The sequence below is a fragment of the Drosophila subobscura genome, chromosome A (genome assembly GCF_008121235.1).
Source record: "Drosophila subobscura isolate 14011-0131.10 chromosome A, UCBerk_Dsub_1.0, whole genome shotgun sequence".
Classification (NCBI taxonomy): Eukaryota; Metazoa; Arthropoda; class Insecta; order Diptera; family Drosophilidae; genus Drosophila; species Drosophila subobscura.
In genome coordinates, this window is record NC_048530.1 from 148,415 (window position 1) to 172,639 (window position 24,225).

The 24,225-nt window shown below is 42.0% G+C and overlaps 2 non-coding genes across 2 annotated transcripts; both read right to left on the bottom strand.

The window, feature by feature from the left end:
- Positions 1–8,296: 8,296 nt before the first annotated feature.
- LOC117889671 lies at positions 8,297–8,476 on the bottom strand. The gene has a single exon (XR_004648546.1). It is a non-coding gene; the product is annotated as a 5.8S ribosomal RNA (ribosomal RNA).
- A 590-nt stretch (positions 8,477–9,066) lies between these two features.
- LOC117889667 lies at positions 9,067–11,058 on the bottom strand. Its single transcript, XR_004648543.1, has one exon. It is a non-coding gene; the product is annotated as a small subunit ribosomal RNA (ribosomal RNA).
- Positions 11,059–24,225: the final 13,167 nt, after the last annotated feature.

Consider the following 24,225-nt stretch of genomic DNA (forward strand, 5'->3'; position numbering starts at 1 on the left):
CCGAGTCCTTACCGGCTTTGTCGCCGATGGATCCAGCAGTTGTAGTCGTCTGGAAAACGCCTCCCCCGCGTTCCTATCAAGAAACTGCATCCTCTCCTGTGAAGCCACCACTTCCGAGAAAGTCCATTCGCCATCAGTAAGCTGCATTCCGAGTCCATCGAGGTCTCGCAAATCCGCATATAGGGACAAACACATAAAAACCCATAAAATGTGTTGCCAATCCTCGCGCTCTGCGCCGCATAGACATGCAGGCGTGTCGCTCCGGTTTATCTTATGCAGAAATGCATTGAGTGATCCATGACCAGTCAGCAGGAACCCTGCGCGCAGCGTGAAGCCAAACCTTCGCTCGCTGTAGACGAAGTGCGGGTTGTTCGGGATGAAGCGGTGCGTCACCCGGCCTGGGGAGTCACCGTCATCCCATCTGCGTTGCCACTCGCTCAGCATGCATTCGTCCAGTCGCGCCATCTTCTGCTTCCAGTTTGATTTGCCAAATCTTCGCCGTATAGCCAGTCCTCCAGCGGGTAGCCATTTTCTTGAATCTGTTCCAGGTGTCTGGCGTTTTAGCCTAGGCCTAGCCGTATGGCCAATCACCATGGTTATAGGGCATACCGGTTTAGGCATCCAATCTGATTATCCTTTGGTGTTTTGGCGACCAGATCCTAATTTGTTGCGTCGTCGTCGCGACAGACCAAACCGGACCAAATACGGCATACCGGTAGGCATCCAATCGGGATGATCCTTTGGCAGTTAAGCGGGTCGAAACAACTTTCTGCGTCGTCGTCGCGACAGACCCCTACGCTAGGAACTCAAATTAGCTTTGTTAACACCATGATGTGAGGGATGATGGCAACCGCTCGCTTGACCGCTTTGCCGAACCGATATTTTATGTGGCAGGCTCGGTCCGCAACCGTGCCTGACAATGGCCCCCAAAGTTTCACGGCGGTGAAAAGTCATAATGCAGTTTGCACTTAGTTGGTTTACCGCTCGCTATTTGAACCCAAATGCCGAATTATCGATATTCGCGTTGTATATGGCGAGGCTTGCTCCTGCCAGTCGGAAAAGGAAAAACCGTATTTTAACGTCATCAGCCGTATTAAAGTAGCTGAGTGCAAAATCGCAGTCTTGCTCGTTGAGAAACAAATTGACATCAACTCCCAAATGGCTTCCTACGATGGACATCAGGTCTTCTCCTTTTCAAACAGTTCTGTACGGGCGTTTCCCTCGATGAGGAGGAGCAGGTCGTCGGCATACGCGCTGATCCAGCGCCAAGATGGCTCAAAACCGGAAAGGAGCAGCACGTCCATCAAGATGTTCCATATGAATGGACCACTTTATGGAAATCTGTGGGCAAAAACTGACGTCACCGGAACAGTGGCTACACATGCCTGCTGACAATGCTCGCACTCCGGCCGGAGAAAAACTAGCCACAAACCGATGTCTACGGCAGCCCAGCTCTAGGTCTGATACGTAGCGCAGCAACATCCATCTCAACGTTGTCGAAGGCTCCAAATGACAAGGTTCCGAGCACGTATTTCTTCCGACTGGCTGAAACCGTGCTCACGACGCCTTCCAAGCATCCTCCACGATAAATCCATTTCGATATTAGATCTGGACCCTTTCTTGTGAAGAGGAATAAGGTATCCATTCCAGATCATGGGGAGGCGAGAATGCCATCTTAAATCTGCAGGTCATCCGGTATGGTGGGCTTCAGACGATTCACCAAATTCCCTCTAGAACTTTTCCCACCACTGGCAATAGACATATGGACCCGATATGAAGCAGGATCCGTCCTGTCCTTATTGGGCCCAAGGAAGGGAAGTGGAACCACCCAAGGGTGATTCCATTCCGCAGGGAAATATCCTGTCTCCAGGCAGCGGGAGTACAACGCTGTCATTTGCTGAGGGATGGCACGCCACACTTCCTTGCAAATGGAACCTGTGATGCCGTCCATGCCGGGAGAGCGTCTGCTCTTCAACCTGGCGACGCAAGCATCAACCTCAGAAGCTCTTTGAGGAGCTTCGACGGTATGGCAAAAGAAACTTTTTGGGGAAAAAGTTGCGGAGGAGCACACTTTTTGTCGCTCCATGTTGCGACCGGCCCACCATCCGTCTGATAATCATTTCGTGCTCTTTTTGCGCCGTAAGAAATCCTGTAGCGACGTGCCCCATGGATCGTTGGACTGTTGTCTCCCACGAAACGTCGCCAGTTGTCTTCCTTTTGTCCTCCGGATGAGCTTCTTGTTTTGCGCTGAGGACAGATCCTTGGTTCAACCACAAGGTTTAGGCTTCGTCGGTCTCGTGCCGACGCGCGTCCTGCAGCCGCCGCCTCAGTCTCCTGACCTCTCGGCGACAGTTTGGCTCTAGTGTGGCAGTCCACCAAACTATCTTCCTTGCGGCTCTCGGCGTGTAGACAAAGATCCCAGCACTCTTTTGCGCAAACACTGTATACTACAGAGCGCAATGCAAACTTGGTCGTCCAACGGCGATTCGGCGATGTTCTCCGTCCATTCGGATGTCTCCCTTACCATCTTCGTCCTCAAAAATCGCCAGCGCGCATTGGAAAGCGTCCAGGACGGCACAGGACAAAGATGAGATCTAACAGTCTATCTCTATTATTTCAACATGACAGACATGGATCTGGTTTGGGCAAGCGAGATCACGTCAGTTACCCCCTCGACGAAATCATGTTGATTCCAGGTAGCAGCTGGTTTGAATCATCCTGTTGCCAAGATCCAGTGGGATGTTGAAGTCACCCATGGTCGTATCTGATTGGCGATTGTTAAATCGATGTCGCTGTGGCGGTTGCAGCGGTTGTCAAATAAAAACATCCGACTGGCTTCGATATGAGCACGCCGGCTATATTCTCGGTCCAATCCACTTTTGACAGCAGCGAATTCGATACCATAGATGTTGTTGTCCCCGAACATGCTCGGAGAGTTTGCTAAACCACGCTTTCACTACTGCGTTCGCGTCGAGCCAAAAGATGACAGGCATTCTATAAGCCAGCAACACCGGATCTAGATTTCCTGAGGTCGGGGCCAAGTCGGTGTTGAATTGGCAGTACACGGAGCATAGGATGATTGGCGAAAGCGTCGAACTCAAACGCATACACATGTCCGGTGGTTTTAGGGACAATTTACCTAAAAGATACGTACGTTCTGATCCTGCATGCAGATGGCAATGGATGGAGGCAAATGGTTCCTTAGTTTTTGAAATCTTGGAAAACTCGGATTCTGGGTAGAGTCTCTAGGCAGAAATTCATGAATAATAGCCCCGCTCCGCCATCGACATACGGTTCCAAAGCCAGTGGATAGAAGAGATGGCCAGAAGAATTTTGAAAGATGGATCGCGAGTTCCACCACAGCTATAATAAAATTATCCGCGGCAATTGAAGATAAGGATGAAGATGTACATTTAACATCATCCGGCACCCTCGGGAATAAGACCGCTGCAAATATCGGGCAAGACCACCGCTGACAGCATGGAGTCCCAGTTTAGATGTCCCTTAAAGCGGCAATTCCTTTGAACGGATTCAATAATGGGGCACCGCGTTTGTGGCCGCCCTGTCCGCACCGATGGCACACGTTCTCCTTAAGGCGGCGGGCGAACCAACGAGACGTACAGCACACCTGTGGCTTTAGTTATATACGGGTCGTCAAAACTCTTTTGACCAACGGCAGCGGCATCTAAACCACTTAATGTACACGCAGTCGCGTATACTATCCTGTGCCTTTGTGATCGAAAAGGAGCGTCATTTGACCGTGGCGCCGTCGAACATGGTGTCGACCAGGGTTTATAGGAGGTGAACCGTCTTCCTGAATTCCGCGGCCGTCATGAACTTCCTCCAGGTTTAAGAAAGAGGTCCTCCATGAACACCAAATGCGTGATGGACAAGTTGTACGTCGTACACCACGACTTCGGGGCCTGGTCTCCGGCGCGTCATCAACGTCCAGCCCTGCTTCCTGGAAAATAACTTGGGGCACCACCTTTCACTCGCTCAATTGAAAAGAAGGCCTAAAATGATCGCAACCCAGAGGTTCAGTTCGCGAACATTCGACAAGACATTGACTTAAACAAAACACCACGTCCTTTGTGCGATTCGACCAACGATGATATCCAGACAAGATTTACCAGATTTTTGGGAAAACCTAATAAATAAGAGCCGACCAGGATTCGCGGGGCTTGGCAATCGGCGGGACAGCAGCGCTCGGTGCCGGAAATCTGTAAAAATGACGTCAGTCTGCGCAGCGGTGGGAATCAGCGGTGGATTAGAGGGAAGCGGTGGCGGCAGCAGTGGCGGTAGCGGCGGCGGCAGCGGCAGCTTGCGTCTGTGGAGGCGGCATACGCATGTTGCAATCCACGCGCACCTTGTCCCCAGCCAGTGCCATGACGAGCTGGTCGTACCTTTTGGTAGCGACGATAACGGCGATATTATGGACCCTTCGGCGGACATACCTCCCTTGAGGACTGCCTCGTTCACCGACATCCGTATGGCGGACAATGGCCAGGGAAAAAACAGCTGAATAAGCCGCGACAAAGGATCGTGGCAGGGCTTGAGCGCAATATTTTAAAAATACAGCTCGGAACTTTATCTGGACCCGCAGAGAAACAGATGTCAATTGATGAAAACCCTTCGAGCAGACTGTGGTTTGCATCAAGGAAGGGAAGAAACATGTTATTAACATGAGGTAGATGCTATGGATAAGGGTGGACGAGTCATAAGCATCCGAGGAGTACGACGACGGCGGCGAATCTTTGACCGCTGGGATCGGCGTTTCTTCAGACATCCCTATTCCAAGGGGCGATCTTTTTCGCCCCCTTCTCTTGCTTTTTTTGGTCGGATCCTTCGGCCGGCGTTTTTTTGGGCGGGAACGCTCGACATCGAGCTCGCGCCAACGCTAGACAATTGGGAAAGATATGGCGTCCGCCTATAGCCCACTTTCCATTTTACGCCCTCTTTTGGCGGTCTCGAGCAATAAGCGCAAAGACAGACAAAGAGCCACAAGCGGAGACACGAACCGACCCGAGTTTCGCACCAAAGTTCGAACGAAAGCTTGGAACGAAACCACGACCAAAAAGTTTAGAGCGACAAATACGGTGACTTCAAAAGCGTTGGTACGAAAGCTTCGACCAGAATGTTTTTAAAACAAATTGCCACAGTAGGCTCTATATGTGATGAGGACTGAAGAAAGGACCAATTTACTTTTGCTAATATGTAGACAAAGATCGATAAAATTAGTTTTGCAAAACATTTTATACGAAATTTTTGAAGGGCAAAATGGTCACACACGGCAAGATTAATAAAAATTTCCACAGGGGAAAATGATGCGGATCTTCGGGAAAAAACCGACGGCAAGGCCTCGCTTAAAAACCGTCTTACTTCCAATAGCATCAGCTGAGCAAAGATGAGATCTATAGGGACAGTATTAATCTCGTTAATTTGGGCATGCGCGTCGTCAATTACCCCCTCGACGAAATCATTTTGACTTCCAGGTAGTCATAGTTTGAATCATCCGTTGACCAAGATAGAGATTGGATGTTCAAGTTGACATTCAGAGTATCTGGGCAGAAATCACATTGTGCAGAAACTACATCACAATGAATTGTTTTAAAGACAGTGGTTCAAATAAACAACGGCATCAGACCTGGGTTGTTATAAGAGCAGGTTAAAAATATATATGCTGTTCCAATTGGTTTTGACTGCAACGAATTCGATAATAATGTTGTTGAATGGAAACAGCTCGGACGCAAAATGACGTTTTCCACTGCTATAAACTAAACTATCCGGGGAACAAGGGCGACCATTCATAAATGAACTAGAAACTCTATTTACCCAGAACAGAGGACATAAACCATGTTTCAGTTTCCCGATCAAGCCCGACTATCTCAATCTTCAGAGCCAATCCTTATCCCGAAGTTACGGATCTAATTTGCCGACTTCCCGTACCTACATTATTCTATCGACTAGAGTTTTTCACCTTGGAGACCAGCTGCGGATATTGGTAGAGCCTGTTGAGAAATTTTGAATAATAGTGTCCCCACCATAAATTTTCAAAGTCCGAGGAGAAAATATCGACAAGACAGTATTTTGAAAGATGAGATATTACGCCCATGTGTAAAATTAAATTTAGTTATAATAAAATTATCCGGCGGCAATTGAAGATAAGAGCTTAGATGTAGTTTGACATCATCCGGTGTGGCTTCGGGAATAAGGCGAGCGAAAAGATTTCCATGGTAGTACGGCTATAAAACACCGGAAAGAAAACTCTTCCGATATCTCCCGACGGCCTTTATGGTCGTTCCTGTTGCCAGGATGAGCACGATCCCCATATTTAATAACAAACGGATAAATCAGGTTACGGAATTGGAACCGTATTCCTTTCGTTCAAAATTATTCACTGTTTCAAAAATCATTAAAGATTTGACAATATATGCTTACTGATTTTTTTTGGGAAAAATTTTCGGCTTTCGGCGTGAGAACTTAGGACCGACTAACTCGTGATCAACCACTGTTCACACGAAACCCTTCTCCACTTCAGTCCTCCAAGGTCTCATTCGATTATTTGCTACTACCACCAAGATCTGTGCCAATGGCAAGACCATGCAGGTTGTTGTTCGGTATTTTACCTTACCATTGTACCTGACCCTAAGGCCTCTAATCATTCGCTTTACCAGATAAGATTATTTTATATAACATTAAAATGCACCAGCTATCCTGAGGGAAACTTCGGAAGGAACCAGCTACTAGATGGTTCGATTGGTCTTTCGCCCCTATACTCAATTCTGACAATCGATTTGCACGTCAGAACTGTTTCGGTCTTCCATCAGGGTTTCCCCTGACTTCAACCTGATCAAGTATAGTTCACCATCTTTCGGGTCACAGCATATATGCTCAAGGTACGTTCCAGTTAGAGGCATAAATAATATAAATATTATTATACATAACTATATAGAACGCCCCGGGATTGTGTTAATTATCTATAAATAGTTAAAAAACTAATCCCATTATTAGTCAAGTTAATTACGCTATTAGGTTTATCTCCCAATAACTTGCACATATGTTAGACTCCTTGGTCCGTGTTTCAAGACGGGTCCCGAAGGTATCCTGAATCTTTCGCATTGTTAATCATACAAATGCTTATAATAAACACAAATATCGATGATAATTATGCCATTATATAATTTCGGAAAATTAACGCACTGTATTAATTTTAATTTATCAACACTTTATCAAATTAATGACATTTATTCTATGTTAAAATGCAAGCATAATAATTTGAATAAACTATAAGCCATATTTTATGATAAATTTGGTATATGCTAATAGATTACAATGTCCTTATATGGAAAAAAATGCACACTATTATTATAATATTGTTAAAATATTACAACTTTAATGATGAATTTTCCATAACGGATATTCAGGTTCATCGGGCTTAACCTCTAAGCAGTTTCACGTACTGTTTAACTCTCTATTCAGAGTTCTTTTCAACTTTCCCTCACGGTACTTGTTTACTATCGGTCTCATGGTTATATTTAGTTTTAGATGGAGTTTACCACCCACTTAGTGCTGCACTATCAAGCAACACGACTCTTTGGAAACATCATCTAATAATCATTAACGTTATACGGGCCTGGCACCCTCTATGGGTAAATGGCCTCATTTAAGAAGGACTTAAATCGTTAATTTCTCATACTAGAATATTGACGCTCCATACACTGCATCTCACATTTGCCATATAGACAAAGTGACTTAGTGCTGAACTGATTTCTTTTCGCTCGCCGCTACTAAGAAAATCCTGGTTAGTTTCTTTTCCTCCCCTAATTAATATGCTTAAATTCAGGGGGTAGTCCCATATGAGTTGAGGTTGTATATACATATATTAAAAATTATAATGATACTAATACAATATTATTATATATATAGCACGTTCTCATAATGAAATCATTAAAATGTCCGTATTTTATAACAAACACCACGAAGAATATTTCATATTTATTTTTTTACAACAACATTCCTTTCAAACCGTTAATAAGAGGCAATTCTAGATGAAAAAAAAAAATAAATAATTTTTTATGCTAGACATTCCTCAGTATTTTTTGATCCAAGAAGGAAAAAAATAATATATTTTCTTCGTTATTCTCACACAAATATATACAACAATGAGAGATAATGCATTTCCATTTAATATCAATATTATGAATATATTTGTACATAAGTGTACATATATCCAATAATATACAATATGCTTGAAAATTTCGTAAAATTTTCAAACAACTTATTTAGCATAGTCTTACAACCCTCAACCATATGTAGTCCAAGCAGCACTATAAAATTAATTAAAAGTACATAACAGCATGGACTGCGATATGCGTTCAAAATGTCGATGTTCATGTGTCCTGCAGTTCACACGATGACGCACAGTTTGCTGCGTTCTTCATCGACCCATGAGCCGAGTGATCCACCGCTTAGAGTGATTAAAATTTGTTTGTTATTACATTTGTCAGATATGTTTTTATTGAAAGAAATTAAAAATACACCATTTTACTGGCATATATCAATTCCTTCAATAAAATTGTATTTTTTTATCCTAAAAGAATGTTGCGAAATGTCTTAGTTTTATATAAACGATATCTTACCATATTTATGAATATAAATAATATGTAATTTGACAATGTTTGATAAATATCAATTTATATAAAAGAATTAACCTGAACACAGGTACAACATTGTACTTTTTAGGTTGTTGCATTAACCAATGTATGCCCATAGCTCTGATGGACAATACATATGCGCAACGCGTGCATATTATGGGCCATATGCACACAGATTTTATAAATCAATATATTGTAATATATCATCAATATGTAATTTTAATATTAAATGCTATACACATATAACCAAGTCATATGTATATTAGCTACTACTATATGAGTATATTGACAACATCATTAAAAAACATATATAAGATTTACAACTGAATATATTTATTTTACAATTATGATTTTATAAAAACATTGTTTGGTAAATTGGCAATATATTTTTGTTAACGGTAGAAACATACAATAATGATCCTTCCGCAGGTTCACCTACGGAAACCTTGTTACGACTTTTACTTCCTCTAAATAATCAAGTTCGGTCAACTTTTGCGAAACAACCGTAACACGCAAGGCGTCACAGTGATCACGTCCGGAGACCTCACTAAATAATTCAATCGGTAGTAGCGACGGGCGGTGTGTACAAAGGGCAGGACGTAATCAATGCGAGTTAATGACTCACACTTACTGGGAATTCCAAGTTCATGTGAACAGTTTCAGTTCACAATCCCAAGCATGAAAGTGGTTCAGCGGTTTACCCGGACCTCTCGGTCTAGGAAATACACGTTGATACTTTCATTGTAGCGCGTGCAGCCCAGGACATCTAAGGGCATCACAGACCTGTTATTGCTCAATCTCATTATTGCTAGACGCAATTTGTCCATTTAAGAAGCTAGTGTCCTTATAATGGGACAAACCAACAGGTACGGCTCCACTTATATAAACACATTCAAACACAATAAACATTTTACTGCCACCATGAATGAAGGCTATATAAGCTTCAACACCATAATCCTGAAGATATCTATTTAATATATTTGAGTCTCGTTCGTTATCGGAATTAACCAGACAAATCACTCCACGAACTAAGAACGGCCATGCACCACCACCCATAGATTCGAGAAAGAGCTATCAATCTGTCTTACACACTTATGTTCGGACCTGGTAAGTTTTCCCGTGTTGAGTCAAATTAAGCCGCAGGCTCCACTCCTGGTGGTGCCCTTCCGTCAATTCCTTTAAGTTTCAGCTTTGCAACCATACTTCCCCCGGAGCCCAAAAGCTTTGGTTTCCCGGGAAGCGACTGAGAGAGCCATAAAAGTAGCTACACCCAATTGCTAGCTGGCATCGTTTATGGTTAGAACTAGGGCGGTATCTGATCGCCTTCGAACCTCTAACTTTCGTTCTTGATTAATGAAAACATCTTTGGCAAATGCTTTCGCTTAAGTTAGTCTTACGACGGTCCAAGAATTTCACCTCTCGCGTCGTAATACTAATGCCCCCAAACTGCTTCTATTAATCATTACCTCTTGATCTGAAAACCAATGAAAGCAGAACAGAGGTCTTATTTCATTATCCCATGCACAGAATATTCAGGCATTTGAAGCCTGCTTTAAGCACTCTAATTTGTTCAAAGTAATTGTACCGGCCCACAATAACACTCGATGAAGAGCACTAATGCAGGTTTTTAAATAGGAGGAATATATAAAAAAATACAAGTACTTAATTATATATAAGAACTCCACCGGTAATACGCTTACATACATAAAGGTATAGTACTAACCACAATTGTAAGTTGCACTACCCGTATGAAGCACAAGTTCAACTACGAACGTTTTAACCGCAACAACTTTAATATACGCTATTGGAGCTGGAATTACCGCGGCTGCTGGCACCAGACTTGCCCTCCAATTGGTCCTTGTTAAAGGATTTAAAGTGTACTCATTCCAATTACAGGGCCTCGGATATGAGTCCTGTATTGTTATTTTTCGTCACTACCTCCCCGAGCTGGGAGTGGGTAATTTACGCGCCTGCTGCCTTCCTTAGATGTGGTAGCCGTTTCTCAGGCTCCCTCTCCGGAATCGAACCCTGATTCCCCGTTACCCGTTGCAACCATGGTAGTCCTAGATACTACCATCAAAAGTTGATAGGGCAGACATTTGAAAGATCTGTCGTCGGTACAAGACCATACGATCTGCATGTTATCTAGAGTTCAACCAATGTAACGATCTTGCGATCGCTTGGTTTTAGCCTAATAAAAGCACACGTCCCATAAGGTCCGTGTTTTAATTGCATGTATTAGCTCTAGAATTACCACAGTTATCCAAGTAACTGTTAACGATCTAAGGAACCATAACTGATATAATGAGCCTTTTGCGGTTTCACTTTTAATTCGTGTGTACTTAGACATGCATGGCTTAATCTTTGAGACAAGCATATAACTACTGGCAGGATCAACCAGAATAATGTTTTTCGTTTTATGCGCATATGCACACATATGTAAATATTTGACAACTCGATATACTTTTGAATAAAAAAACAGTACAATAATACATAGTTTTTTTTTTTTTTTTCATGAGAATTTGTTAAACGAATGTGGCCATTTTTATATAGCATTCAGATTCGCCATTTTTCTCTATATATTTATATTTTTTTATATTTAACATAATTTTATTTTACAATATATTAATGATGAAAAAACTTTCTCATTTGTTTAATATTTACAACAGCATATTAAATATATCCATATAAAATATATACATTTTTTCGTTCAAAAATATCTTTTTGTTTGCACTTAATATAATATCACACGTATATTCGCCTAAACCAAAATAAATTGAGTTTTGGCATTGTATTTTGACAACAAATTTAAAATTTATCCAATATCGTATGCGTTTTTTTTGATATACATTAAATAAAACCAAGCACATGAGTTCATGTAGAATGGATTTTGATATATTGGCAATATTTGAATTTGCATATAAATCTCTTTGATTATATGCTGGTACATTGGTGAAATGGTTCTCATACAATCATAAATCGTATGATACCATTTCCAGATATTCACGATAATAATTCGAAACTAAACTGATATGGACTAAAGAAAATGTACTCTTTATATATCTTGACAAGTTTCATTATACTATCTTAAGATCAATTTGTCGCAGCTAAGCAATTTATATTAAAGAACTTTTAAGCAACAAATATCACACAATAACACCACTATGGGTATAATGACAACGTATAATAATATCATATGCAATACTATACCAAAATAATGCACATAATATAAATGGACATCAACTGTCCACCATATATAGGTTTTCTGCCACGGCTTCCGCAAATCGGGTGCTTACAATTGAGAGTGCCCCTTAACAGGCATTTGTTCTCGTATTTTAATACAAGAAACACATATACACTTCAATATTATTCATATATAGTAACAACTATATACATATCCAACCAAATAAAACCAAATCAGACATTGCCAGCTAGGTATTTTCCCCATATCATATGTACAGACAAATTTTAAATTTTTCATCATATGATATATACCAAGCACGACACCACTCCCTATAGAGGTTTTTTTCCACGGCTTCCGCAAATCGGGTGCCTACAATAGGGAGTGCCCCTTAACAGGCATTTGTTCTCGTATTTTAATACAAGAAACACATCAACACTTCAATATTATTCATATATAGTAACAACTATATACATATCCAACCAAATAAAGTATCAGACATTGCCAGCTAGGTATTTTCCCCATATCATATGTAAAGACAAATTTTAAATTTTTCATCATATGATATATACCAAGCACGACACCACTCCCTATATAGGTTTTTTTTTTTTTCTTCCGCAAATCGGGTGCCTACAATAGGGAGTGCCCCTTAACAGGCATTTGTTCTCGTATTTTAATACAAGAAACACATATACACTTCAATATTATTCATATATATAGTAACAACTATATACATATCCAACCAAATAAAGTATCAGACATTGCCAGCTAGGTATTTTCCCCATATCATATGTAAAGATCAATTTTAAATTTTTCATCATATGATATATACCAAGCACGACACCACTCCCTATATAGGTTTTTTGCCACGGCTTCCGCAAATCGGGTGCCTACAATAGGGAGTGCCCCCCTTACAGGCATTTGTTCTCGTATTTTAATACAAGAAACACATCAACACTTCAATATTATTCATATATAGTAACAACTATATACATATCCAACCAAATAAAGTATCAGACATTGCCAGCTAGGTATTTTCCCCATATCATATGTAAAGACAAATTTTAAATTTTTCATCATATGATATATACCAAAGCACGACACCACTCCCTATATAGGTTTTTTTTTCATCACGGCTTCCGCAAATCGGGTGCCTACAATAGGGAGTGCCCCTTAACAGGCATTTGTTCTCGTATTTTAATACAAGAAACACATATACACTTCAATATTATTCATATATAGTAACAACTATATACATATCCAACCAAATAAAGTATCAGACATTGCCAGCTAGGTATTTTCCCCATATCATATGTAAAGACAAATTTTAAATTTTTCATCATATGATATATATATAGCACGACACCACTCCCTATATAGGTTTTTGCCACGGTTTTTTACAATAGGGAGTGCCACGGTTCTCGTATTTTAATACAAGAAACACATAACATTCAATATTATTCATATATAGTAACAACTATACATATCCAACCAAATAAAAAGTATCAGACATTGCCAGCCTTATCATATGTAGGCATTTGTTCTCGTATTTTAATACAAATCGAAACAACATCAACATTTTTAATACAAGAAACACATCAACATTCAATATTCATATATAGTAACAACTATATACATATCCAACCAAATATATCCAACCAAATAAAAATTTTAAATTTTTCATCAGACATTGCCAGCTAGGTATTTTTTTCCCCATATTATATGTAAAGACAAATTTTAAATTTTTCATCATATGATATATATCAATATATACATATCAACCATTATACAAATTTTTTTTCATATCAATCAAATTTTTCTATTTCATATGAAAGATCATACAGAATATCATATCGTACATTATCGTTTCTTCATAATAAAATCATGCTGAAGTTATATTATACATGTACATGGGAAATATTCCCATATCCATATCAATCAACCATTATAAATTTGTATTTATATCAATACAATGCCTATTTCATCTGAAACACCAACAGTACAGTATATCATATCGTACATTATCGTTTCTTCATAATCAAATCATGCTGAAGTTATATTATACATGTATATGGGAAAAATTCCCATATCCATATCAATCAACCATTATAAATTTGTATTTATATCAATACAATGCCTATTTCGTATGAAAAGCCAAACAGTACAGAATCTCATATCGTACATTATCGTTTCTTCATAATCAAATCATGCTGAAGATATATTATACATGTATATGGGAAAAATTCCCATATCCATATCAATCAACCATTATAAATTTGTATTTATATCAATACAATGCCTATTTCGTATGAAAAGCCAAACAGTACAGTATATCATATCGTACATTATCGTTTCTTCATAATTCAAAATCAAATCATGCTGAAGATATTTTATACATGTATATGGGAAAAATTCCCATATCCATATCAATGAACCATTATAAATTTGTATTTATATCAATACAATGCCTATTTCATATGAAAAGCCATACAGTACAGTATATCATATCGTACATTATCGTTTCTTCATAATAAAATCATGCTGAAGATATTATTATACATATATATGGGAAAAATTCCCATATCCATATCAATCAACCATTATAAATTTGTATTTATATCAATACAATGCCTATTTCGTATGAAAAGCCATACAGTACAGTATATCATATCGTACATTATCGTTTCTTCATAATCAAATCATGCTGAAGATATTTTATACATGTATATGGGAAAATTCCCATATCCATATCAATCAACCATTATAAATTTGTATTTATATCAATACAATGCCTATTTCGTATGAAAAGCCATACAGTACAGTATATCATATCGTACATTATCGTTTCTTCATAATCAAATCATGCTGAAGATATTTTATACATGTATATGGGAAACATGCCCATATCCATATCAATCAACCATCATAAACATTATAAATTTGTATTTATATCATACCTATTTTATATGAAAAAAAAAACATAGAATATCATATCATATTATTGCTTTATAAAAAATCCTTGCTACATAATCATTTCATACTGAAGACTTTATGTATAACGATTTTCAACTATGCATATGCAAAGTCGCTTTATCCCGTATTTTATAGTATTTGATATGAACTTTCCAAATTATTTCCATTTATATCATATCAGATCCTCTTTATTGTGTTGTATTTCAATTTTTCTTATGTTTTCCAACTATATATGAAACATATGTTCATTTATTGTGTTTTTAAATGTTTATCAACTTTTGACTTGTATTTGTATCATAGTGTTCAATTCGTATTTATGCATATATATATATGCAAAGTCTCTTTTTATCCCGAATTTTAAAGTATTTGATATGAACTTTCTAAGTTATTGCCACTTATATCATATAAGATCCTCTTTATTGTGTGTTATCTGAATTTTTTTCTTATATTTTCCAACTATATATGAAACATATGTTCATTTATTGTGTTTTTAAATGTTTATCAACTTTTGACTTGTATTTGTATCATAGTGTTCAATTCGTATTTATGCATATATATATATGCAAAGTCTCTTTATCCCGAATTTTAAAGTATTTGATATGAACTTTCTAAGTTATTGCCACTTATATCATATAAGATCCTCTTTATTGTGTGTTATCTGAATTTTTCTTATATTTTCCAACTATATATGAAACATATGTTCATTTATTGTGTTTTTAAATGTTTATCAACTTTTGACTTGTATTTGTATCATAGTGTTCAATTCGTTTTTATGCATATATGTATATGCAAAGTCTCTTTATCCCGTATTTTAAAGTATTTGATATGAACTTTCTAAGTTATTGCCACTTATATCATATAAGATCCTCTTTATTGTGTGTTATCTGAATTTTTCTAAGTATAAATGAAACATACTTTCATAACTATATTATAAGTACATCATTTGTTTCTTATAGAAACAATTTCTTTATAGCTTTAAATATGTACGTATATTCATACTAACATATATGCTATTTAATTTTTTTTTTTACATTTTCAATCATATGATTTTAAAGTGTTCTGCATGCATATGAGTGTAATTTTTTCTCAAAATGGAAGTAGTATTAAGTCATAATACAATCCATGTTGAAAAATTTTTTAGAATATATCCCTGTATATATATATATAGGTATAATTATATATTTATATAAATATATTAAAATACTTGTTATATATATATAAAGAATACATTCTGTATATCGAATCATCAAGCAAAGGATAAGCTTCAGTGGATCGCAGTATGGCAGCTGCTCAACCACTTACAACACCTTGCCTGTTACAAAAGTCGTTTACAATTGATTCTAGGCTTTGTCATTGTATTAAATAATGTTTTTATATGTAACTAGCGCGGCACCAGGTGATCAATGATCCTCCCGATTTACTATGTTACAAATTACATTGGCATCACATCCATTGTCGTTTGTAAAATAAATTACAAACTTTTAATGGTTTAGAAGCCATACAATGCAAATTGCCCCTTATTTATCATTGCAGTCCAGCACGGATACGACCTTAGAGGCGTTCAGGCATAATCCAACGGACGTAGCGTCATACCACTGTTCGCTCGAACAAGTATTGTGCCATTGGTCCGTACCTGCGGTTCCTCTCGTACTACGCAGGAATGCTGTCGCAACAACGTTTTGTCATTAGTAGGGTAAAACTAACCTGTCTCACGACGGTCTAAACCCAGCTCACGTTCCCTTGCATGGGTGAACAATCCAACGCTTGGTGAATTTTGCTTCACAATGATAGGAAGAGCCGACATCGAAGGATCAAAAAGCGACGTCGCTATGAACGCTTGGCCGCCACAAGCCAGTTATCCCTATGGTAACTTTTCTGACACCTCTTGTTAAAAACTCTTTAAACCAAAAGGATCGATAGGCCGAGCTTTTGCTGTCCCTGTGTGTACTGAACACCGAGATCAAGTCAGCATTTGCCCTTTTGCTCTATGTGTGGTTTCTGTCCGCACTGAGCTGGCCTTGGGACACCTCCGTTATTATTTGAGAGATGTACCGCCCCAGTCAAACTCCCTACCTGGCAATGTCCTTGAATTGGATCATACCTGAGTAATTGGAGTTATACCAAATTTTCAAATTGAAAACACATAAATGCATCTTCTCATTAAAGAATTTGTTTGCGATTATATAACAAACTCGTGATACTTTGATCAAGAAGCTTGCATCAAAACCCAATACCATAAGATATAATAAATATATCCGTATAATGGCTAGGAAATGATACACGTTCCATTTAATCAAGTAAGTAAGGAAACAATAAGAGTAGTGGTATTTCATTGTCGATACCAAACCGAAATCTGATATCTCCCACTTATTCTACACCTCTTATGTCTCCTTACACTGCCAGATTAGAGTCAAGCTCAAAAGGGTCTTCTTTCCCCGCTAATTATTCCAAGCCCGTTCCCTTGGCTGTGGTTTCGCTAGATAGTAGATAGGGACATATGTCATCTGATCTCTCAGCCCTTATTTAACGTGGCGGTTCCTCAGGAAGGGATTTCAACCACGGTGTTGGGTGCCCAGGATAAGAAGCTATAGCAAATACATAGCGACTCAGCCTGGTACCAAATTCGAAAGTATACTAGTCGGGCATACTTTCCTCCTTTGGTGAGGAGCGAAGTGTATCTATCACTTCTACCGATCTATGGGTCACGGCGCCCGGTTGAGAACGCAACACCACGTCGAGCCTGAAGGCTCTGCCCGCGTAACATTTGGGCTACCACAGCCACCACGATACTCCCACTAGGGGGCCGACCTCAATGCACAGCCTTGGACCGCTGATACAACCCGTGGTACCGAACTTTAGGGCTCAGTTGACCCTCCCCTTTTAGCCCCGACTGGCTCGGATAGGGTACCCTTGAAGGGGACTTACCGAGTCCGGGGCTCTCAGCCCGCTTGTCGCCGATGGATCCAGCAGTTGTAGTCGTCTGGAAAACGCCTCTCCCGCGTACCTATCCAGAAGCTGCATCTCCCCCTGTGAAGCCACCACTTCCGAGAAAGTCCATTCGCCATCAGTAAGCTGCATTCCGAGTCCATCGAGGTCTCGCAAATCCGCATAGAGGGGACAAACACATAAAATGTGTTGCCAATCCTCGCGCTCTGCGCCGCATAGACATGCAGGCGTGTCGCTCCGGTTTATCTTATGCAGAAATGCATTGAGTGATCCATGACCAGTCAGCAGGAACCCTGCGCGCAGCGTGAAGCCAAACCTTCGCTCGCTGTAGACGAAGCTTACGTTCGGGATGAAGCGGTGCGTCACCCGGCCTGGGGAGTCACCGTCATCCCATCTGCGTTGCCACTCGCTCAGCATGCATTCGTCCAGTCGCGCCATCTTCTGCTTCCAGCTTTGATTTGCCAAATCTTCGCCGTATAGCCAATCACTCTCCTCCAGCGGGTAGCCACGCTTTAGCTTGAATCTGATTGCCAGGTGTCTGGCGACCAGATCAAACGGGGGGGCTCCAGCAAGTACTTGCAGTGCCATGGTGGACACTGTACGGCATACCGGTAGGCATCCAATCAGGATGATCCTTTGGCACGCAAGCAGGTGCCTCCTGGCAACTGTCTGCGTCGTCGTCGCGACAGACCAAACCGCGGCACCAAATAGCGCGCAGGGCACCATGAGTCCGGCATATATTGTCCGCTTTGCGCGGGGACTGAGACCCCAGTCGGTCCGCATTACGCGTGACAATGCCCCTACGACTCCGGTCAGCTTACCTCGCAAGCCCATGATGTGCGGGATGAAGTTCAACCGCTCGCTGACCGTGATGCCGAGGTACCGATATTCGCGCTTATATGGCAGGCTTGCTCCTGCAAACCGTACCAATGGCGGCCGTAGAAGTTTGCCCTTGAGCAGCATGATCGCAGTCTTGCTAGTTGAGACGGCAACGCCGACATCAACTCCCCAAGCGCCTACGATGGACATCAGGTCTTCTCCTTTTCGCTCGAGCTCTGTACGGGCGTTTCCCTCGATGAGGAGGAGCAGGTCGTCGGCATACGCGCTGAGCGCGCCATATGGCTCCAAGCGCTGGAGCAGCACGTCCATCAAGATGTTCCATATGAATGGACCACTTATGGACCCCTGTGGGCAACCTCTTGTCACCGGAACAGTGGCTACTCCATGCCTGCTGACAATGCTCGCACTCCGGCCGGAGAAGAAGCTTCGCCACAAGCCTGCCTCACGGCAGCCCAGCTCTAGGAGACGACGTAGCGCAGCATTCCACTCAACGTTGTCGAAGGCTCCCTTGAAATCCACGAAGATTCCGAGCACGTATTTCGCCCGACTGGCTGAAACCGTGCTCACGACGTGCTTCCAAGCATCCTCCACACAGCGTCCTTCGCGAAATCCAAATTGCCATCTGCAGCCATCCGGTATGGTGTCCTTCAGACGATTCACCATGATTCCCTCTAGTACTTTTCCCAGCACTGGCAATAGACATATACCCCGATATGAAGCAGGATCCGTCCTGTCCTTATCGGGCCCCTTCAAGAGTGGAACCACCCAAGGGTGCTTCCATTCCGCAGGGAAATATCCTGTCTCCAGGCAGCGGGAGTACAACGCTGTCATTTGCTGAGGGATGGCACGCCACACTGCCTTGCAAATGGAACCTGTGATGCCGTCCATGCCGGGAGAGCGTCTGCTCTTCAACCTGGCGACGCAAGCATCAACCTCAGAAGCTCTGAGGGCCGGTGGAGCTTCGGACGGTATGGCAATGTGCGCATTCGACTCCGCAACAGGGAAAAAGTTGCGGAGGAGCACACTTGCACAGTCGCTCCATGTTGCGACCGGCCCACCATCCGTCTGAAGGCATCCAATCTCCGTGCTCTTTTTTTGCGGCCTCGGCAAATCCTGTAGACGTGCCCCCATGGATCGTCTCTGTTGTCTCCCACGAAACGTCGCCAGTTGTCTTCCTTTGTCCTCAGGATGAGCTTCTTGTATTGCGCTGAGGAGATCCTCAGTTCAACCACAAGTTGCTCTGCTTCGTCGGTCTCGTGCCGACGCGCGTCCTGCAGCCGCCGCCTCAGTCTCCTGACCTCTCGGCGTTTGGAGTGTAGTTCGGCAGTCCACCAAACTATCTTCCTTGCGGCTCTCGGCGTGCTGCGTCCCAGCACTCTGTCGCACACACTGTGCACTACAGAGCGCAATGCAGACACTTGGTCGTCCAACGGCGATTCGGCGATGTTCTCCGTCCATTCGGATGTCTCCCTTACCACTTCGTCCTCAAAAAATCGCCAGCGCGCATTGGAAAGCTTCCAGGACGGCACAGGAGCAAAGCTCTCAACTGTGTCGGTCGGATCACGCGTCACCTCAACATGGATCATGTTGTGGTCGCTGGTGTCCCATTCCCTCACTTTCCAGTCGTATGTGGCCCACATGGTCGCTGCCTCATTGGCGATTGTTACATCGATGTCGCTGTGGCGGTTGTTGCGGTTGTCGAATGTAAACACCCGACTGGCTTCGTTGAGCACGCCGGCTCGGTTCTCGGTAATCCACTCAGACAGCAGCTCGCCCCGTGCATAGCTAGCTTGTCCCCGAGCATGCTCGGAGAGTTTGCTAAACCACGCTGGGGATACTGCGTTCGCGTCGAGCCCAAAGATGACAGGCGTGCGGCTGGCCAGCAGCAGCACCGCATCTAGATACCTGAGGTACGGGGCCAAGTCGGTGTTGAATTGGCAGTACACGGAGCATAGGATGATTGAGCCAAATCTTCCTTGCACTCTAACGCATACTTCCATGTTCGGTGGTAAGGGGATCTATTGGCATGCAGATGGCGTCCGGTTCGTCAACGATGATGGCAGCTTTCGGTTTATCCTCACGAAGGGGGGCGGTCGTGGAAAACTCGCATTCCCGAAGGAAGGCCAGTAATCCGCCCCGCTCCATCGACATACGGCTCCTGGACCAGTGCGAACAGATGGCCAGAGCTGCGCATGATGGATCCGAGTTCCACCACAGCTGCTCGGCCGCGGCCACAGTTTGCTTGGATGAAGCTAAACATTTAATGTCTAGCTTGCACCCTCGCCAATACCGCTGCATATATCGGATGCTGGACACGTGCGCGAACCTATTTTAAAGTACTGTGGTACGACCACAGTACATTTCTGTTTAGGTTGCCCTTTATTCCAATTGTAAAACATTTATCCGAGTTTAGGTCCAGCCCGACTGAAGACAGAAAGTCAACAGTCGTGTCCAACAGTTTTGAAGCCCCATTGGAGTTTCTGCAAATGGGACTAGATCATCTGCGAATGCTGCTGCGTTTGTTATGGCGTTTCCGACTATGGCACCAATCTCGTTAGGGAAGGACTTAAGCAACCGATCGATGACTAGGTTGAATATTATGGGGATAACGGATCACCCTGCTTAACACCTCTTGCAGGGATGAACACTTCTGATCTCCATCCTGTAGTGACGCTTGTTTTTTGGTTAGACTTTTTTGTTAGAGGCCGAAAGTATGCCTTAGACTTTCGTAACTTCTTGCCAGCTCCTGTATAGTACATCAGCTGATCGACGGTACAAGGTGGTAGAAGTTCCAGGGAAGAGAGTTTAATTGTAATAATGTTAACAATTTGGAAATGGCGTATGTACCACTTTCGCTGTTAACCGGAGTGCGCAGGAAGTTCAGCTACTGCCACGGTCTTTTAAATTCTGGATGTGAGTCGATCAAGTCGCATCTCATATTTAATAAACCCAAGTTATAGTGCGAAAAGCTTAAACCGCGACTAAAAGTATTACAAAAGATATTTAGTAAATACATGAATTTAAATACAGCAGTCGCTGGGCCGCTTGGAATATTAAAAAGTGCCAAACTCAAATAAGCGGTAAGCCATACATTTTTTGTTCGTGTTTTTGTTAAGCAGAAAATTGTGAAACGGTTGAATCAATTTTTTTTTTTCTCTTTTTTTTTTTTTTTGTCTTTGCAAGTGCAGATTGGCACTTAGTACTTAGTGCAAAACTTTTATGTCGAAGCTACGACTTCAATCACCTTTAAACCAAAGGCAATAAAATAACTCAATTCGCCGATTTGAGAAGCAATAAACAAAAACAGCTGTTTTCTCTACGGCAGTGCCGAATAATTAATAATTGATTGCGCTCCTAGCGATCGGGAATTCGCCGCTAGTAGGCGCAACTGAAACCGATAGAAGCCGCTGCAATTGGACGAGAAATAGTTTAATTCGCACCTCCGAAGCCACCGTCTGGACGGGGCAGCCGCGATTTGATAACCGGGAATGTCGGTTAAATAACCCTTCGTTTAAATTTTTTTATACATACCTCTAGCTTTCTTTTGTTTTCACCCTAGCCTAAGTGTAAAATAAGTTTGGTAGGGTTAAGTGAAAAATGAAACATTAAGAGATTCGAGGAATGTAAAAGTTACATAAAAGTGGTTAAAGATTTGAATATTGTGTGGAGCATTAGAAAACGCCGTTAATTGGTGCAATCGACGTTCCTCTTCCCTTTTTTTATACCCGGTACTCGAAGAGTAAATAGGGTATATTGTATTTGTGCGAATAACGGTTGTATGTAACGCACAGAAGGAAACGTTTCCGACCCCATAAAGTATATATATTCTTGATCAGCATCAATAGTCTTTTTTTTTTTTTTTTTTTTTTACAGGAGGGAAAAGCATTGAAAGCCGATAAGTGTGGGACTTGGAATTACCTCACCCACTAAAAACCCCCCTACTCTCCGTATCCCTCTCGCGGTACGACCGTTAAGTATTACTTCGCGAGGGGGAGATGGCATGAAAGCCGTCACTAGATCCTATCTAGGATTTGAATTTCGATTCCGCTGACTTTCAGCGCGACGCAAGGATTGGATGATCTCTGCAGCGTAGGTGCTCACGGCATCCCAATTGTTTTGCGAGCTAAGTAGGATATCCATTAAGTCATTGACTATAAATGGGCTCCCAATTATAGGGTACATAAGGTACATGAACTGTCGGAAGCAGTATATTCCGCCAATCACTACTCTAGAGCTGATGACATTACTGTCACCAGTTGATAGGAGATCTTTCGCGATTGGTCCTTTGATGGACTGGTTGCTCCAGATTCCACGCCAGTTCAATGTCGCGGAAAGGACTTCGACATTGCCAGACACACCGAAATCTCGTTGCACTGCCGATATAACTTCAGGTCTCTTATATTTCTCAACCTTGCGCTGATGCGCTAGGTCAAGAGACAGTCCATCTGTTACTATCTGGGCATCAATCACGTATGCGTGATTGTGTCGAATAGCCACCAGGTCGGGTTTACATACTGAGGAATTCCCCTGCACGTTTGGTTTGACGTGTACTGTGTGGCCCTTCTCCTCAAGAATTCTCTTGAGGTTGTTGACCACGCAGTTATGCCTTGCTACCCGCTTCCCATGCGTACGGTAGCAATTTTGCAGGATGTGGTTGTTTGTTTCGGGAGCATCACATCTTGCCCGGCATTGTCGATCCATGGCATGCCTTCCCCTCGTGGTACGAGACCTTGAGGGGAGTGCATTTATTCGCAGTTGGATTCCATTTCTGTAATCTCTACCTGTTAGCAAACGCGTGGGCTGACTCACCCACCCGTGTTGCGGACGAAATTGTCGCGCCTCACGTAGGCCGCTACCATCAACAGATTTGTACAACTTGTCCGCCCAGTACGTTTCGATCGCTGCACGTGTTATCAACTCACTTTCTCCAGACAGAGTTCTACCTCGAGCTTTCTTCAGTTCGTCCCTCATTCATGAATCTGTTTCGTCTAAGAAAGAGTTTTCCGTATCGGATTGACCGAGATGGACCCACTTAATATTGCTCAATCTTTTCATCCGAAGCATGGGAGCTACCCAACGAACTGAAGGCACGCCGAGGCCCCCACATGTGTGAGGAGCATGAAAGAATGCGGTTGATACGTCCAATGGAAGACCCAACCATTTTCTTATGACCGAACGTACCAGTATGTCACACTTTCTCAGGACACCTATCATCACACTCCCAAGCGTAAGCTTGTGATAGAGTTGTGGGATAAGCACAGTTCTGAGGGCGAACATTTTCTGTTGAGGTTTGAGGGGGGATCTTGTCAGTCTCAACAGCTTTGGACCGAGGTCTTCGGCTGGACTGTACCTGGTCCTCCCCTCTGCAGTGAACTTTATGCCTAGATAGTTCCACTCGTCTGAGCGCTTCAATGCTGGACACGTGCGCGAACATATTTTAAAGTACTGTGGTACGACCACAGTACATTTCTGTTTAGGTTGCCCCTTTATTCCAATTGTAAAACATTTATCCGAGTTTAAGGTAAGCCCGACTGAAGACAGAAAGTCAACAGTCGTGTCCAACAGTTTTTGAAGCCCCATTGGAGTTTCTGCAAATAGGACTAGATCATCTGCGAATGCTGCTGCGTTTGT